At 39.1% G+C, this 19,883-nt stretch overlaps 1 protein-coding gene across 2 annotated transcripts in view; it reads right to left on the bottom strand.

Moving 5' to 3' along the window:
* Positions 1 to 6,501, bottom strand: part of foxn3 (forkhead box N3) — a 122,213-nt gene extending 115,712 nt beyond the window's left edge. Inside the window, exon 1 of one of the 2 annotated variants that reach the window (XM_073826920.1) lies at positions 6,330 to 6,501. The gene's annotated coding sequence lies outside the window, so the exon portion shown is untranslated. Of the gene's footprint in view, positions 1 to 5,721; positions 5,838 to 6,329 lie in introns of those variants that run through there. The other variant, XM_073826921.1, reaches the window with a different exon arrangement.
* Between the last annotated feature and the right edge of the window lie 13,382 nt (positions 6,502 to 19,883).

Genomic DNA, 19,883 nt, shown 5'->3' with positions numbered 1-19,883 from the left:
CCAGAGCACTCCAAGCCCTCTCCCAATCAAGAACCGATCCTCATCTGGCATTTCATTAAACTCAAACAAGCATTACAATGCATTGGCTCACACGAAAGCGGAGTAATTCGAGGGGTTAGGCTCATCAGCGCTGGCCGCTTCTCTAAAGTCATTAATGAGGGCTCAGGCCAGGCTCAGGGCTTTCCACGAGTCACTAACACTTCTACAACCCCTCTTCATCTGATGAGCTCGTTCATAAAGCCTAAGGAGCCGGGATGCCGCTTTAGAAACGGTCCCCTTTTCCAGGCTAAATGAACAGTTATTGAGTGAAAACAGGTCAAGTGGACTGGGGGCACACTGCTAAGTAAAGCTAAGGAGAAAAGTGCTATAGAGGGAAAAAAAAAAGAGAGGAGCGGAGTGCGTAAGCGTGAAAGCAGAGGCGGACTGGCTGTTGCTCGGCATCTAGGGGAAGTGGTGGCGGCACAGAACGAGGTGATTTGCACATTAAAAGCAGCAAATGTAGCGCAGCTTTGAGGAAGCCACCAGCAAAGAATTTACACTCTCTAACTAAATAAAGCAAGTTGACAAAAAAACCATGATAAAACACTTTTGCTTGAGTAGTAAATCGATGCAGAGTCAGTGCCTGGATGTCAACAATGTTTTGAATGTGTTTTGACACTGAGAGGTGACAGTCATTCACTGAAGACACATTCTGCCTTGGGCTTGTGATTGGGCGCAGGATGTGTGTGCGTGCGTGCGTGTGTGTGACGAATAGAGAGAATGATACAAACCATAGTGCGCTGAAAATGAAGCTGAGAGCCACCCCGCTGCACAAGAGCCCTGTAAAATACAGTTGTTTATATGCTCGACAGCAGGGCTGTGCCCTCCCTGACAGAACAAAAATGAAAGCAATATCAATGAAATATGACACTGATGATAGATCGGGAGAGAAGATGGAAATGACTTGATTCTCCCGAGTTTTCCGAATGAGATCCGGCCTGCGAGGATGTGTTCAAGCTGAACTCTGAGATGGCTCGCACTTGTCAGGTTTCTCAAACAATCAGGGCATCAGCTCCGCTGGGAGTTGTTTGAAATGAGCAGAAAACTCAGCAGGTTTGTATGAAGCCCACGGCGGAAGTGCGGTACTTTTAATAAACCGCCTCTAAAGGCTATAGCTAGATTCGAAAGCCTTTTACTCCGACTACATAAAACGCTGCCGACTGTTCCAATCAGCTACAGTACATTCGACATTTTGCCTGACTCTTGCATGACCTGTATGCGTATCTGTGTTTGAGAATGCGTGTGCCCCTGTGTCCTTGGGCGACCGTTCCTCAGTGTAAGCGGGAATAGACCGCGTCCACTGTGTTGTATAGAAAAGAGTTCTCAATGCCCTTGATGCCTGCAGAACAGAGGACAGTAGGATCAGTCTGAACAATGCAAGCCCTCTTAACAACACTGATCCACTAGGCCCAGAACCACAGCCCCGAACACACAAAGCCACCTCTGCAGTACTTCAACGCAGAGGAGAAACACATGACTTCTTTTCATTTTAAACTATTAATAAATCAAATGTTGAACCTAAGAAGAATCAATTAATAGTTAATGGAAAATAATAGTTGAATTTATAAAAATGACCCCACTCAAAAGTTTACATACACTTGATTCTTAATACTGTGTTGTTACCTGAATGATCCACAAAATCTTTCAGGTCCCCCAAATTCTGTGGTTTTTCAGCATTTTTGTGTATTTGAACCCTTTTCAACAATGACTATGATTTTGAGATCCATTTTTTTCACACTTTTTTCCTTCTGGAGCATCAGTGAGCGTTTAAACCTTCTGTCATAGTTGCATATAAGTCCCTCAGTTGTCCTCAGTGTGAAAAGATGGATCTCAAAATCAGACATTGTTGAAAAGGGTTCAAATACACAAAAATGCTGAAAAATCAAAGAATTTGTGGAACCTAAAGGATTTAGAACAGCGGGCAGTTTAACTGTTCAGGATAAAAAAGGGAATCATGAACAACTATCAATAAAGAAATAGAAAAAAACAGCTGTGGATCATTCAGGTAACAACAAGGTGTATGTAAACTTTTGACTTCAACTGTATAGAATCCGGATCACCTTAGTCCATTTATGAATATAAGTCTATGTTTGTGCTTTTTGCCTTTTTTTATAATGCAGCAGGCAAAAGTTGAATGTCACTTACAAAAATAATACCTCCTAAATATCGGCTTCATGTTTGTAGCACAAACATTGTGGAACGAGTTACGCTTTAAAGGTTATACTTAGTTCTAGGGATTTGAACAAACCCCTTACATTAATTATAAGCTATAAAAAGTGTGAAGTGTTCACAAACACATTGTTTTGAAAAGATCAGAACGTTCCTTAGAGCGCTGACAATTAAGCTCTGTAGAGCCGCTGCAGTCAGTGAGCATTTTGGGGCACAATCCTCCATTGTGCCTGCAGCACAGGGCCTTTTGACCCAGGTGTGAACTTGAGTGTCAATACCATTCTAGAGTCTGTTATTATTTGATCGGCAGCGGTCGGCTGGGGACATAATTCCAGTGCATTGGAGAGCCGGTCATGCACTCACACTGGACCTAAGTGGCCAGCCATTTCTGCGGCAGCCACACTTCTCATTTTTCTCTGCTGGAAGCCCAAGTGTTTACATCAAATTTACAGTTATTTTTCCCTTCTGTGCAAGCAGAGAGGCACCAAAAATAAGAAAACAAAAACAGGGGGGAAAAAAAGAAAATGTGGTGTAGAAGTTAATTTTAGATTAAAATGAGATATGAGATATTCAAAACATGGCTTTGTAGCTCATTTTTAGCCAGAGCTCAGCAAGCAGTAAACGTGCTTCCCAAAGCTACAACTGCCAAGGGTCTATCATTCATTAGGCTGCCACCATCATCACATGCATTCCAGACACTTAATCACTAGGATAGAGATAAAATAAAAAGCTTGAAGGTCACCAGGGGGAGAGAGCGATAGAGAGGAGATAGCACAGAGGGGTGAAGATGTATGGCCTCATTTTGATTGAGGACGTGACGCTTTCAGTCACACGCGACAGAACACCCGATGAGGAGATGCATTTAGACTGGAGACCTTTATCACAGACTCCAACGGTTTGCCGAGCTACACATCACAAGGAAACGGCCCTGGAGAATTCAGCTGCAAATCGCAAGCGAAAATATTTAATAGGACTATCTGAATCTACCCTCTTCCGTATTCACTTTACGCTCTCGAAGACGAGCGACAGTAGAGCGTTGAGCGAAACTCCGAATCTGAACCGTCATGCATATTTCCCATTCTTTCCCATCAGGTGTTTTTTTGCCTGTCTACTCCTCTGATGTTTTGACATATTTCTCTGCCTCGTCGAGCGCTCGTCTCAGATTTGCCGTGCTGTTTAATGTTCATGAGGGGCGGCGCAAAACCCCGTCCGTTGACAACCCACTGGCTGTTGTTACAAGATCTCAGACAGACAAAGAAGACGAGGTGCACCGCTGAGGAGCCCCACACTCCACTGCCTCAAAATAAAAAGCGCCTTGACCTCCTCGGCAGCCAGCTTCACCTCTCAACTGTGACGGACGGACGGTGCCCTAGTCTCGTCCCGCGGCCCAGCGTGCTTAAATAATGCCGGCTCTCTGCACGCCCCGGGCCAACAGCCACCCACCGTACTGGGAAACTTCTGATGCTTAATCTGCTGAAATGCAAATGTGCCAAATGAGAGATGGGGTCTCTGCAGCGAGCGTAAACGGACACGGATAAACCCTCCTCCAAGACTGCACCGACAACCGAATCAAAACTATAACAGTCACTTTTCGGGCAAGAATTTGTATGGCATTTGAATTTAAAAGGGTGTATGGTGGGGCATACAATTTTGCTCGAGGATATTGGATCTTTTAAGAGGCTTTGTTCGCATGCCGTGATGACAACGACGGCGTGCACCAACTGAGGAGAAATTGTCAAGGCAACATGTATCGAATTTCACAAAAGTTCAGAGGAAAGCGATTTCCCTCCCCTCGCCAAACCTCCCGCCGAAGACGAAACAAGCGATCCACGACACATCCTCTTACTTTAAAGAAAACAAGCGGCTGACACATTTCCTGCCAACAGGCCCTTTCCTCAGATAACACAAGACTCCCGTCAACAGGAAGCCCTTTCACCGGCGGCTCTGCCTCCCTTCGGCACGTCACACAAAACAGCTCCTCAACCCCAGCCCCCACAGCCTCCCCTCCAACTGTTGAGGAAAAACTTGCAGAAGATGCTTGCTAAAACCAGGCTGTAGCCTCAAGTCCTTCAAATGCTCTTGGTCTGAGAGGCAGCGTTTTAACAGCCTCAACAATACTCCTGAAATCAATTAACGTGCAGCCGGTGGTATCAACATTACACACAGCCTGCCATTACATCAGATCCCACAAATAGCTCTGGCCAGACGGACGGACAACGTTACGGTCTGTGCAAACCACAGGAAAGGGTTGCACACAAAAGCACAAACATGCCCTCTAGGCACGGGTCAACGCTTTAGATTTGTTAAAAGCCTCCAGATCTTGGGCGCTCACCAGAAGTTTACACGAGTGAGTGCACGAGCGCCGTAACGACGTATCAAGGATTTGAGGAAAGTTTGTAAAAAGCAAAGCAGAACTCACGTTAAGTGCAGAGTGCATTTGAAGAGAGCTGAGAGAAGAAAACCTGAGGCAACCTTCATAAGGCAGGGGCTGTACTGTTTGAGCAGCTGCTAATAGGAGAACTGGCAGAAGAGAGAGAGAGAGAGAGAGCGAGCAGACGCTTTCTGCAGGCTGCTGTGATGACATGCAGGCTTTTTTCCTTTTTTTTAGTAAGGGGGCTTATCTTTGTCTCTATGGTAACTGTGTCTCTGGGTGGTTATTAGAAACCCTGAACTTCCTGTGCATCTGCAGGATCAGCCAATCACATGCCGTGTTTTCATAGGCGGAGATAGCTCGTGCTATAGGCAGCGAAGAGCGGCCACATGAGGGGGCCATGGAAACAGAGGGTCAGGGAAAACTTACAGCGCGGCACGACATGCTGCTTTGCATAAAACAGCCCGAAACTGTCTTCATTGTACTCTGCGTATTTATAGAAACATCTACAAGTAGGTTGTAAATCCTAGAGCTCATTTTTTCCAGCAAAACAGCCATGAGCTTTTTCCAAAAGGGACATTGCCATCAAGGTATTTCAGTATTTTTTAAGACAAAAATGGAAACTCTTGTGGAAAACACAAACTCAGCATCTCAGATTCCCAGAAAGAACTTGCTATAGCACTGTGGTAAAGAGACTTGCAGACAGGCGACCGCAGAAAGCTCAGAGCTCAGCAGAACGGCCAGAGTTACCAGAGTCCAGCTCTAATGACAATAAATCCACGGGACATGCTGTGTACCAACACATTCATGCGGTTCACTGTGGATGAGCTGAACTTAATGCTCATGAATGCAAATGAACAGAGAGAACGCAGGATTACAGTTGCAAAGCAAAAAGCTGACACAGAGCATGCATCTAGGACAAGACTTTCAGCTGCTGTGCAGAAAAAAGACAGCTGAACTGGAGAATTGCAAGTAAAATCAGATTACAATGAGAAAGCTTAGTCTGAATCGGAAACTAGAACATAATCAATAGTAAAAAAACATGCTTATTTATCCTTGCAGGACAGGAATGAGAACACACTTTTTGTGTTTACAGAAAGAAAACTCTACACACACAAACAAACAAACACACAAGTGCTCACTGCATAGTTTCCTAGTAGTCTCTCTGTCTCCTTGGTTTAAATCGTTTGGAGCGATGTAGCTCACTTCTTCCCCACGCTGACTTGTTTTCCACCCAGCGAGCACATTCGAACTTCACTCGGTGGCTGCTTTATTTAACACTGCATTTGTTGACAAGTCTCGGAGCAAAGTTCCCCACGCAGAACCCTGGGTGCTGAACTCGAGAACATCAAACACAAACAATACCGACCAGAACAGAGTGCCCTACCCCCTGAGGGTGAGATGTTACTTCATCGGCACCAAGAAAAACATCAACCGGTCTGCTAGGACAGCGAGGGAGCGACCCCTGAGGCACGCTCAGCGAGGGACGGTCTAGACCTCTTCCAACACTGTTTACAGCTGCAGAGACTTCCATTCCTCAGTGACAGGAGCGTGCCCTCTTTCCTGTCTCTGCTGTCACAATATTTCATCCGGTGTAAGTAGCACATGTCCCACACGTAACTAGACTCACCAGCCCTGGAGCTCCCAGTGGCGTCTATATAGCCTGCGAATGCTCTCGCACGCCGGCTGACTCCTGACAAAACAGAAAGCCCTGATAGATTACAGCAAGAATGATCAATCACACACAAACCTTTTAATCCAGATCGTCCCCTGATTGGCTGCCTCCGCATGAGCTCCAGATTTTTAAATCCGACTGGTTAATCCCTCCATTTCTCTCAGATTCAGTATTTCAGCAGTGACCACAGTGGGCTCTAACATTCACTTGGCTTTTTTCTCTCCCTCCCTCTTTCTCTCTCTCTCTCTCTCTCTCTTTGCACTCTGTTCTGAGACCGCTCACTGAGCTCTGGAACTAAGGGAGCCTGATGAGGAGGGAAGAGACTCGCTGGGTCCTAGTGTCTCTGGTGTTAACTGAAAGAATGCCATTGTTTCATGTGTAACCCAGGGCTACACTCTACAGACGGCTGATAAGTCCTGCGCTGTGCCAGATCCACTGCTGGGGTATTTGTAGATGGATATAGATGGAGAGCTGTTCGATATCCATTACCTGGAAGAACAATATAATAGTTGTAAGATCGTTTACAAACTGATCTAATAAAAAACATTTTACACTGCACAAAAAAATCTTACTCAGTATTCTTGTATTGTTTGCAGTATAAATATCTAAACATACAAATATACAAAACATTTTAAAGTAATCTGTTACCTGTTCTTGGGACATAAGATATGTATAGAAGCCAGATTCTGCCACTGAAAAAAAATAACATTTGCAACATTTTTTCTCACAATTCTGACTTTTATCTCAGAACTGCATGATACAAACTCAACATTACTTTTTTTCTCAGAATTGCGAGAAATAAACTTGCAGTTCTGACCTTTTTTCTCCGAATTGCATGATATAAGCTTGCCGTTGCAAGAAAAATACTCAAAATTCTTGGATTTAAACTTGCAATTCTGAAAAAATAAATTTGGAATTGCAAAACAAAAAGTCAGAATTGTAAGATAAAAACTGTAAAAAAAAAATAATAATAATAATAATTGTGAGTTTATATCTTTTATATCAGTTGCGTGTTTTTAAGTCAGAATTGTAAGATATACACTCACAATTCTTCATTCTTCTTTCCCCCTCAGATTTGGAGTTTATAACTCGCAATTGCAAGTTTATCTTACAGTTTGGAGGAAATAAAGTCAGAATTAGAATTGTGAGAAAAAAAGTCAGAATTGTGAGATACAAACTTGCGCTTGCAATAAAAAAAAAAACTATCTTGCAATTTTGACTTTATTTATTGTTTATATGCCTTTTTTTTACTTTATAACTCATAATTGCAAGTTTATATCATGGAATTCTGAGAAACAAAGTCAGATTTGCCAGAATGTAAATTTGCAGCTGAATTGGATTTTATAACTCGCAATTGCAAGTTTATCTCACAATTCTGAGGAAATTAAGTCAGAATTACAATAAAAAGTCAGAATTGCAAGATATAAATTAATAAAATACTAACAAAAAAAATGACTTTGCAATTCTGACTTTATTTCTCACAATTGCGAGTTTATATGACACTATTTTGACTTTATAACTCATAATTGCGAGTTTATATCATGCAGTTCTGAGGAAAAAAAATTATTTGTGTGAATGTAATTTAGCAGTTGCAAGAAAAAGTCAGAAAAACTCACAGTTCTGACCTTTTTCTCAGAATTGCCTGATATAAGCTTGCAGTTGCAAGAAAAATACTCAGAATTCCAAGATAAACTCATAATTCTGTGAAATAAAGTTGGATTTGCGAGTTAAAACTTGCTTTTGTGAGAAAAAATTTAAGAATTGCGAGTTTATATGTTTTATATCAATTGCATGATATTAAGTCAGAATTGTAAGATGTCATAACAAAATCCCTCCATGACATCAGCAGTCTCAAAGCACACAAATCACCACCATTACAAAAAAAAAGTCTTCCAAAAGGTCAAAACCCCTATTTTTCTATCCACACTGAAAAACAACCACTAAAAGCCTCATTTGAGCTCTTGTCCTTCAAAAGCACACCAATATTTAAACCTCAAATCCTTTGCTACCACTCTGAAGTGTTTGCTACTGGAAATGTGGCAGCAATGCTAAAACTATTATGTGCACGGACGCTACAGCCAGGGCTATAAATATAAGCAACACATGGAGCGGCAGACTGCAAAACAGGGGGAAATTTGGGCTGCTTATATCTGTCAAGAGCTGCACGAATCAGGCCGCCGGCCATATGATCAGCCTGGAGGCTGAGTCCACCTCCTCAGCAGGGAGCTTTGTAACTGCGCTCCTCGTTTCTTTTTCAAAAGACAGATTGAAAGAGAGGGAGGGGATTTTTGTAAAATACCCTGGATGCTTATGTGAAAAATGCCTCGCGAGGAACATAAAATGTCTCAAATGAAACTTGGCCCTTATCTAAATAACAGTTGACTAATGTGCTCACAATGAAAACTCAGTGGATTACCGCCAATCTTGGGGATAGATCATGGACTGGCGTTTCTTCTCAGGGTGAAACAGCATCTGATGGAAACAGACAGTTGTTATTTTGACCAGTTTATCCTTGTCTCAAATACAGTTGAGGTCAAAAGTTTACACCCCCCTTTCAGAACTGTTAATTATTTTACCAAAATAAGAGGGATCATACAAAATGCATGTTATTGTTTATTTAGTACTGACCTGAATAAGATATTTCACATAAAAGATGTTTACATATAGTCCACAAGAGAAAATATTAATTGAATTCACAAAATTACCCTGTTCAAAAGTTTACATCCCTTGATTATTAATACTTCTTACCTGAATGATCCGGCTGTTTTTTTGTTTAGTGATAGTTGTTCATGAGTCCCTTGTTTGTCCTGAACCGTTAAACTGCCTGCTGTTCTTCAGAAAAATTCCACAAACTGTTTGGTTTTCCAGCATTTTTATGTATTTGAACCCTTTCCAAAAATGACTGTATGATTTTGAGATCCATCTTTTCACACTGAGGACAACTGAGGGACTCATATGCAACTATAACAGAAGGTCCAAACGCTCACTGATGCTCCAGAAGGAAAAACCATGCATTAAGAGCCAGGGGTGAAAACTTTTGAACAGAATGGAGATTTTATTCAATATTTTGCCTAAATATTATATTTTTTCATTTAGTACTGTCCTTCAGAAATAAGTCAAATGTACCCTGATCTTCAGATTTAAAAAGTTTTCACCCCCAGTAAGTGTTTGAACCTTGCCTCAGTCCCTCAGTTGTCCTCAGTGTGAAAAAGATGGACCTCAAATTTATACAGTCATTGTTGGAAAAAGTTTAAATACACAAAAAAGCTGGAAAACAAAGAATTTGTGGGACCTGAAGGATTTTCCTGAAGAACAGCAGGCAGTTTAACTGTTCAGGACAAACAAGAGACTCATGAACAACTATCACTAAACAATAAAACACAGTATTAAGAATAAAGGGGATGTAAACTTTTGAATGGGGTCATTTTTATAAATTATTTTATCTTATTTTGCTAAAGTAATTACCATTATGCAGATTCTAAAAGGGGGGTGTAAACTTTTGACCTCAACTGTATAATTGGCTCATAAATGGCTCATGTCTATATAGCTGAATTGTGAGCACATCTTTACTGTAACAAAAACTATGTGTAAAGGGAAAAAAATGCCTGGGTCCTTGACTGACGTGTAAAATAACAGTGCTATTGGCTTTTATGTTATGTGAATGAAGCCAGACTTGTGAGCATGAGAGCTTTCCAAAACTGTACATTTTCAGATCAAGCAGTTAATCATGTTCAATAACGTTTCAGTAACAGAAACCGACTGAGCTGCCAAATGCTCTGGCCTCTGAACGTCTGGCAAAAAGATCCAGCCTTCGCAGCTGTAGAATGGAATTCTGTTTGTGTTTCCCAGTACTAATATTCAAGTGCCACTAAACATATAAAAATAGTCGCGCATCTTCGTATAAAGCAAAAAATTACTCTCATGATGCCACAATAATGAGAGCAAATGTACATCAGAATTTTGCTTTTATTAAACAAACGTATACATTATGATTGGATGAACATCGATATAACACACCTGTGATTGCACATCAATTGAATTTTATATTAATGTGCACTCACACTCATCTATGATCATTATGTTGCTTGGCAACCATAAACAGCCAGCAGTTGAGCTAATGAACTATATTACTTAGCAGGAGAATTGTTTATGATCATTAACAAATGTAATTATTTATTGAACACAAGTGTCTGCTATCATATTGATGTTGCCATTTAAAAAAATACAATAAGCCACTTGAGGATGTTACAATGATTTTTCCATATCACACTTCCCTTCGCCCTGTTCAAATCACTGAAAATTATTTGCAAGAAGCTTATTGTTTAAAAGTAAAATGCACATAGAATGTCAATGACACAGCTGATTCAGAAACGAATTAGTGTCCATCCCTTTCCTATATCACAATCTTTTTCGCTGTACTCGTTAAAGTGATTTACATACAGCAGTCATAAGAATAACACAATTAATGTTCCCCTCAGTTAATTACTCCACCTTCCTCTGTCACATCTTCGAACGCATTTGGAAAAAAAAAAAATACAAAGCCCAGATGAATGTCTTCATCATATAATATTTCGCCCAAGGCACTTAAGTGAATTAATGTAGCATAATTCCTGAGCAAAGTGCTTGCTTAGTGCAATCAAAGGATTAGAAAAATGCATTTTTCAAAAAATATTTCAGGCAACAACTACTGAGAATAAAATATGGATATGTCTCTGAACTAAGCAGAGCGCTGGTAAACAGTCATGTTGTTGCATACAACCAAAAAGTGATTTCTGTGTGGTTTCATATTATATTGCTAAACCTGTTCAATGAATCAGGCTGAACCATTTGCATACTGTACAGTTACAAGAAAAATGTTTAATTTAATGGGAAAATGCTTGTAATGACCTCTGTGTTTAAGCTCACTTATACGTTTGTTCAGTATCAATAGGGTGAATCTTATGAAACCTGACAACATCAAAACAAAGAAAGAAGGGTCGCACTTTATATTAAAACCCCTTAAGTGTCACCAGCCCATCTGTGAGCCATTTGGTGCTCTTTTTTTCCCTATCACATATTTTAGTAATCATCATAAATTATATATCATTTAAAAGCTTAAAACCTCAATTCATCATGTGAATTTCAATGTGATTTTTACATCAGACATTGTGTTACCATGGAAATGGAAACTTTCAAATCTTTTGGCGGTCTTTTGGGGAGGCCTTAGTGGTCGGTGTCAAGTGTCATTTTACAAAATGTATTACATAATAATTTCATTTTGAGGTAAGAGTAATATTGAGAGAGAAATTAAGGCATTTGTGACAGAATCTCACAGGAACCTACATTTTTTTTTCAAATTCAAATTCTTCAAATTTACCAAAATAAGAGAAAATCTTTGGTTTTCCAGCATTTTTGAACATTTGAACTTTTTCTAGCAATGACTGTATAAATTTGAGATCCATCTTTTCACAATGAGGAAACTGAGGAACTTATATGCAACTATTACAGAACCTTCAAACACTTACTGATGCTTCAGAAGGATGCGTTAAGAGCCGGGAGATGAAATTTTTTAAATCTGAAGATCAGTGTAACTTTTACTTATTTCTGAAAGGCAGTACTAAATGAAAAAATATGATATTTGGGCAAAATAAGAAGAAAAAGTGCACATCTCCATTCTGTTCAAAAGTTTTCACCCCCCGGCTCTTAATGCATCGTTTTCCTTCTGAAGCATCAGTGAGCGTTTAAACCTTCTGTAATAATTGCATATGAGTCCTTTAGTTATCGTCAGTGTGAAAAGATGGATCTCAAAATCATACAGTCATTGCTGGAAAGGGTTGAAATACACAAAAATGCTGAAAACCCAAAGAATTTTTGGGACCTGAAGGATTTTTCTGAAGAACAGCAGGCAGTTTAACTGTTCAGGACAAACAAGGAACTCATGAACAACTATCACTAAGCAAAAAAAAAAAAAAAAAAAAAAAAACATAGCTGTGGATCATTAAGATAACAACACAGTATTAAGAATCAAGCGCATGTAAACTTTTGAAAAGGGTCATTTTTATAAATTCAATTTATTTTTTGACTAAATGTCTTTATGTTAAATATCTTATTCAGGTCAGTACCAAATAAACAATAAAAAGCATTTTGTATAATCCCTCTTATTTTGGGAAAATAATTAACATTTTGTGTCTGTAAACTTTTTACTTCAACTGTAAATGTATCAAGGACACCTTAAAATAAAGTGTAACCGTACATTATACTTATTTTTTAAAGTCAGTACATAATAGTTAAGGCCACCTAATATAAAGTTTCACCCAGTATTAAAACTCAAATAAAAAATAATCTACATATCTTTAAAACATACCTCTCATCTCACTGTTCTGTCATTCCAAATGATCAGTCAGATACAGCTATTTCTGTAAGGAGTGAAAAAACAATCACTGCATTATTTATGCTGAGTCGAATCTACCTGAGCGCAAATGACCTGTACACAAGGAAAGCAAGAAATGTAACAGTGCTTTTGCACGAGTATGAATATGACCCACGTAATGCGAACCATACTACTTAAACCACCCAACCGATTCCCACTGACAATACTCAATAAACACTGTTTACAGAGCAGAGGTGGATCTGCGCCCATCTTTAACTACTGCGCTGTTTTCGCTGCGCTCGGTGGCAGAAAATAACTCAAGAGAGTGCGTATAAGAGTTGGCCCCCCATAATTGAAATAAGTGGCGAAATCCGTTAGCTTCGAATCCTCCCAGTGCGATTCAGGGATGGGTAACTAGTCTCACACTATGAGCTGAAATGTTCTTTCACGGCGATGCAGCATCAACTCATATCTATAATGTGACACAAGGGACAATAACCATTATTATAATCTATTGAAGTCTGGGAAGCTAATAGACACCCAAAACAGAATGAGGCGGCGCTGCCTCGCTGCTGGGGAGAAACGAGGGTGATTGTTTTTCACTCTCTGCGAGAGTGTGAGCAAAGAGCAGGGAGAACGGGTGATGGATCTAGCACAGCCACGCGCCTGCCGACCGAAAAATCAATCACAGTAATGGCTGGCGCTTCCGCAACGATTCTCCCGCAGAATGAAACGCAGCTTTAATGTGATATGCAAACAATAAAAACGGAGTGCAATTCTTTTTCAATAAAAGAAGGCACTTTTCACACAACAAACGCAGCATGAACAGGAAACTAATGTCGCCATCCCTCCATCCATCCGTCTGTCTCGCTCTTTCTCGGGGAAAAGCACTTGTAGATGGAACCGTCTCTGACGAATGTACTGCTGGAAGACAGAACAGGTCATGTTAACCGCTGTCTCTAGAATAGCGTGCTTTAATAGTGCCGCACTGCCTTGTTACGATGGCTACCAATCCAAACCTTTGTATATGACACATGATGGCTCTTTACGTGTCCAGGGGCTTTCACCACCAGACACATCCTGATGCAACCATGCGGGCCAAAGTAATCCATCCATTGTTTTTTTTTTCTCCCATTCCTCATGCAGGGGACACACTCAGTGCAGATGGCATAATTTGTTGAGATCCTCACCCGGCTAATGGCCTAAAGCCCAAGAGGGTCATTTGCACAGAGAAATATTGGGCCTTTTGTCCACTCAATCCTCACTCACAACCTACACTCACCTATTGTACTACAGCGCCAACAGCCACAGGCATTTGGATCAAGGACATGGTGGGTTTGAATTAATGCAGTACATTAAAATTTGTGGAGCATAGCTGAGATTTTATAGCTGGTAACAACCGAGTGGAATCTAGACTATTCATCTGTTTTATTGACAGTGCGGCTATCAGCAGTTACACATTTGAAACAAAAGAAAATGATTACAAATATGCCTGCAAAAGTTCCTGTGTAACTTATTACCAGGGTTTTACTACAGAAATATTGTTATTGTGGTAAAACTGCACAAAAAAGGCAACATAAATGCATATGGTTGATTTATAAGAACTAGTTACATTGAAATGATCATTGATTATTATAGAGGTGCTGAAAACCACTGTTAAAAAGCAGATTATATGTGTTTTTGAAAACCCATTTTGTCTTTTTTGCAGTTTGCAATGTACAGTGCCCTCCACAAATATTGGCACCCTTGGTAAATATGAGAAATGGTAGCTATGGAAATAAATCTGCATAGTTCATCCTTTTGATCTTTCATTCAAAAAATTCACAAAATTCTAACCTTTCATTGAAGTAAAACAATGGAAATTGGGAGGGAAATCTCATTATGAAATAAATGTTTTTCGCTAGTTCATGTTGGTCACAATGCACAGGATTTTAAATATGAGGTACACAAACGCCAAATTCCCTTAATTGTCTATCACAAGGAGTAAAACCAAAGAACATAGTTCTGATGTGCAGAACAAGATTGCTGAGCTTCACAAAATAGAAAGTGGCTGTAAGAAAAGAGCTAAAGCATTGAAAATCCCCATTTTCCAATCAACTAAATATGTTACAAATTTGCCTAGAAGAGGACATGTGACTATATCGTCATAATGGATGGTGAGGAGGAGACTTCGAGTGGCCAAAGACTCTCCAAAGATTACAGCAGGAGAATTGCAGAGATTAGTTGAGTCTTGGGGCCAGAAAGCTTAAAAAAAATTCAAATAGCCCCTACATCACCACATGTTGCTTAGGAGGGTTTCAAGAGAAATCCTGCTCGCTCATCCAAAAACAAACTCCAGCATATTTAGTTGTCAGATACGACTACAACTTCAAACAGGACTGGCTTCTATGGTCAAATGAAACTAAAAAAAAAGAGCTTTTTGGTGCAAACAGGGATAAAAAGTACCCCATGCTCAAATTTAAATAAAATGCTGAATCTTTAATGTTCTGGGCCCATTTTTCTGCCAGAGATCCTAGACATCATGTTTAGATACATGGCATCATAGATTCTATCAAATACTAAGAGATAAAAAATCTTAACCTGACTGCCGCTGTTAGAAATCTTATAATGGGCTATTTTTAGATATTCCATCAGGACAATAAACCAAAACAAACACAAAAATGTTTGACAAAACCGTCCCAGTTCCCTGAACTGAAGAGGAGAAGCACCAACATGGAACTGGGAATCTGAAGGATCTGGAGAGATTCTGTATAAAGGGAATGGTCTCTGATCTCTTGTCAGGTGTTCTCCTAACTCTCCAGGGATTATAGGAGAAAATTCAGAGCTGTTTTCTTGGGAAAAGGACTTTGCAATAATTAAGTGCCAATAAATGAGAAAAACATTTATTTCGTAAAGAGACCCCCCCACACACACTTTTTATCTTTTTACTTCAATTAAAGATTAGAATTTTCTTTTTTTTTAAATGAGAGATCAAAAGGATAAACAATGCAGATTTATTTCCATAGCTGCCTTTGCTCATATTTACCAAGGGTGCCAATATTTGTGGAGGGCACTGTAGCTATCCTTCAAAGTTGTTAATGAAAAAAGTGCATGATAAATAAAGATATTGTCTCTCAAAAGAAAAAGTGGATTCTGAAGCGCCTTAAGTCATATTTTCAAATCTTCTACCTGTTACTTATACGTCACTCAGTAAAACATTAGCGTAATCTCCACCTACCAGCAAAATACGAACACTCTGACCTGCCCACAAACACTACACATTACTTTGTTTAATAATAAAGAACGTAGACATATTTTGGTTTACATACTGTATTGTTTTAATCAGTTAGTCATGTTAGCACTCAGCTAATGTACCATTATTGTTTTGTACAGTGTTTACAGTTTAGCAGCAAAACTTCAGCTGTGGGCACGATTCGCTTGCATTGTATAGAAAGATCAATCACAACAGACTTGGCCAGCTGACCAATCAGAGCAGAGTAGGCTTATGGAAGGGAGGAGTTTACAGACTTTAAGCTCAAAACTGCTTCAAACGATTCGTTTCAAAATCATTGCAAAATGATTCCACTATTAAAAGTATATTCTGAGAAAATTACAAATATTTTCTGACTTTAGATGCATTTAAACCTGTTGTAGGACTCCAATACAATATTTAAAAAAAATCCTCAAGGACTAAATAAAAACTTTTTAGACTAGAAAATGTGAACTTACCATACTGTAGGCTGATCATATATCACTGAGCGAGAGCATCTGCTTTTCTTCATCAGATCCGCATGACTTCAACTGGCAGTAATCAAACCTTTAGGAGTCATTTAAATGCAATGGGTGAAAAATAATTAACAGGTGTTTGCATGTATTTAAAGCTCGTGAGAGTAGCAGAATTTAAACGTCAAAGGTTGACAGCACATACATTATACATTAGCCACAGGTGGAAAATCAAATGCGCTGAAAAAAATCAGTGCCATTTAATAAATATCTGCACAAAATTGAAAATCTAATTGAATCTGTGTGCGCGTGTCATGCGGGATTCGCTTTGACACACTCCGCTGCATGTTCCCTGATAAAACATTAATGAGAGGAACGCACAACATTTATAATGTTTGCCTCGCACCCTGATCATAACATTACCAAGACATAATTTCATATTTTTACTGAAACATTTCAGAAAAGTTACTCATTGAGCTCAGGCCTGTCGAAACATGCAGGAGATAATGTGTGTGTTGTTTTTTTTAACCCAAATGCTGGGTTCAACCTGTTGGGTCATTTTATTGGGTTGTTTTTAATAATTATACCCAGGTGCTGGGTAGTTTTTCTGCAACTAAGTTGCTTGGTCATTTTTAATGCTGGGTTATTTTTTTCGACCCAACCGTGGGCTTTTTCAGTCCTCTACAGGAGAGAGCAATTCTCAGTGCTGCTGATTTGGTGCTCTTCTTCAGCGAAATAAAGTTTTGTATACATTTTATTTTATTTATAAAGTCTTTACTGTGCTGTAAATTATATTATTTTATGCAACACAACATACAAGGATGAGATGCCAGTCAGCTGCATTTTTTTGCATGATGGAACTGATTTTATTTGTTATAACACAGAATTTAATTTAATTTGATGTTAAAATATGTTCTCTAATCTCAGTACTATTTGTTTAAAGGCAGGTTATGGATTCAGTCACGGCATTTTTCAGCTACAAGTGAAACGCAAATTCGCAGTTCCCTCTGAGAAGAGCAGCCCACCACCGGCTCAGACTTCGGCGGCATGAGAATCAGCACTATTTCGTTGAAAAGTGATTACAGAGAACGGTTGCATACACTTAAAGTAAACTGCTACTTTTAAATGTTACATTTAACTCAACTAGCTTTGTCAAAATAACCCAGAATGTGTTCTGTTCAATATTTACCCAGCGCTGGGTTGCCAAATAACCCAAGTTGGGTTGTTTTTAACCCAGCATTTTAAATCTAAAAGCACTATTTCTGTGGAAATCAAACCTTCTCTTGACAGAAATCAGTTTCCATAAATAAAAAAATGGGTTAAAAACAACCCAACTTAACAGGCTTAATCCAGCTATTGGGTAAAAAAAATAAATAATAATAATTACCCAATAAAAATGACCCAGCAGCTTAGTTACAGAAAAACTACCCAGCACCTAGGTAAAAATATTAAAAACAACCCAAATTAAATGACCCAGCAGGCTGAACCCAGCATTTGGGTTAAAAAAAATAAATAACCCAGCATTTTTTAGAGTGTAGTACATTAATCATGGAAATAAAGTTATTTTAAAATGACAGAAAAAGTAATTAAAATGACTGCTGGAACGTGATCCAGGACTGATTTATTATGATTTTACATTAAAAACAATAACTTGTAGAACTTGCAAATGTAGAATTGTAGTGGATAGATAGAGTAGTACAGTGATTTTTTTTACTTCTAGCTGCCAAAATCAATAATTATGTTCATCTGTATAGATAAACAGAGAAAGACAGAAAGACAGAGAGACAGATAGATAGATAGATAGATAGATAGATAGATAGATAGATAGATAGATAGATAGATAGATAGATAGATAGATAGATAGATAGATAGATAGATAGATAGATAGATGTAGGTTCATATTCATTGGGTAATCGATAGACAAGCAAAACAAATAAATTGCAGCTTACCCCAGTATATTGGAAAACTATATTTTCTTCCTTCCTCCGGGGAGTTCTCATCAGATTTGCTGCAAGATATGTATTTTCTGTAACCAGTCACATCATATTAGTCAGCACGGCCTTAACAGGACTCTACCTTCTCTAGTATCCAGCTCTCTCCAATTTATGATTCATTCATGCCTGAGGCAAAGGCAAAGGAACTAGTTTCTTTAAAAGTGGGCCAGAAGCGTGGGGCCAGCGTGAAGCCGCTCTCCAAATGAAGCCCTCTCTGAAAACACAGAAAGAGAGAAGGGGATTACAGACACAATACTCTGCCATGTTCTCCGTAGTCAAAACTCCCAAGGGTCTGCTTGAGTCCTCACAAAAGCATTGATCTCTCTTTATTGATCGACTTTATGTGCCACTTTTCCTCCTCCTGCTCCCCTCCATCTTTTTGTTTTCTCAGTGTCACCCTGTATGCTCGCCGTGCCAAGTGAGAACTCCAGCTCTGTTTGTAAAGGCCTTGGAGTGCCGTTCGTTTTCTTCTTGTGCTTGAAACCCTTTGAGCTAAGAACTCAGCTCCAGGTAATTGCCTCTTAGATCAGTGAACACGAGTGCTTATTCCTCAGGTTTGAAATATTGAGTGGCTAATTTGATGCTGGTTGATGAGTCGATTGAAATGCATAAAGGTGCGTTGGTAAAATGACGTCAGGATAATGCAGAGCGGAATGTGTAGAATCAATGTGGTGACAGTCTGATTGCCCTCAATGAACCTTCCTGGTCATTTATTACAGGGGTTTCTTCCTGGTGTATATGATTAATTACCGCTCTCAAATGAATGAACTCTGCTGCTTCATTCTTTTGAACGCATGAACAGTTCCTTTAGAGTTTAGATCTTGAATACAGTTGAAGTCAAAAGTTTACATACACCTTGTAGAATCTGCAAAATGTTAATTATTTTACCAAAATGCATGTTATTTTTTTATTTAGTACTGACCTGAATAAGATATTTCACATAAAAAAAAACGTTTACATATAGTCCACAAAATAAAATAATAGTTGAATTCATAAAAATGACCCAGTGCAAAAGTTTGCATATGCTTAATTCTTAATACTGTGTTGTTACCTGAATGATCCACAGCTGTTTTTTTAGTGATAGTTGTTCTTGAATCCCTTGTTTGTCCTGAACAGTTAAACTGCCAGCTGTTCTTCAGAAAAATCCTTCAGGTCCCACAAATTCTATGGTTTTTCAGCATTTTTGTGTATTTGAACACCTTTCCAACAATGCCTATATGATTTTGACAACTGAAGGACTCATAGTCAACTATTACAGAAGGTTCAAATGCTCACTGATGTTTGAGAAGGAAACATGATGCATTAAAAGCCAGGGGTGTAAACTTTTGAACAGAATGAAGATATGTACATTTTTCTTCACCCCTTGGCTCTTAATGCATCGCGTTCCCTTTTGGAGCATCAGTGAGCTTTTGAACCTTTTGTAATAGTTCCATATGAGTCCCTCAGTTGTCCTTAGATGGTTAAAATACACAAAAAATGGAAAAACTAAAGAATTTGTGGGACCTGAAGTATTTTCTGAAAAACAGTGGGCAGTTTAACTGTTCAGGACAAACAAGGGACTCATGAACAACTATCACTAAACAC

This window comes from Garra rufa, chromosome 21 (genome assembly GCF_049309525.1).
Source record: "Garra rufa chromosome 21, GarRuf1.0, whole genome shotgun sequence".
Classification (NCBI taxonomy): Eukaryota; Metazoa; Chordata; class Actinopteri; order Cypriniformes; family Cyprinidae; genus Garra; species Garra rufa.
Note: the sequence above shows the minus strand (reverse complement) of the source record. Positions and strands in the feature narration are given on the sequence as shown.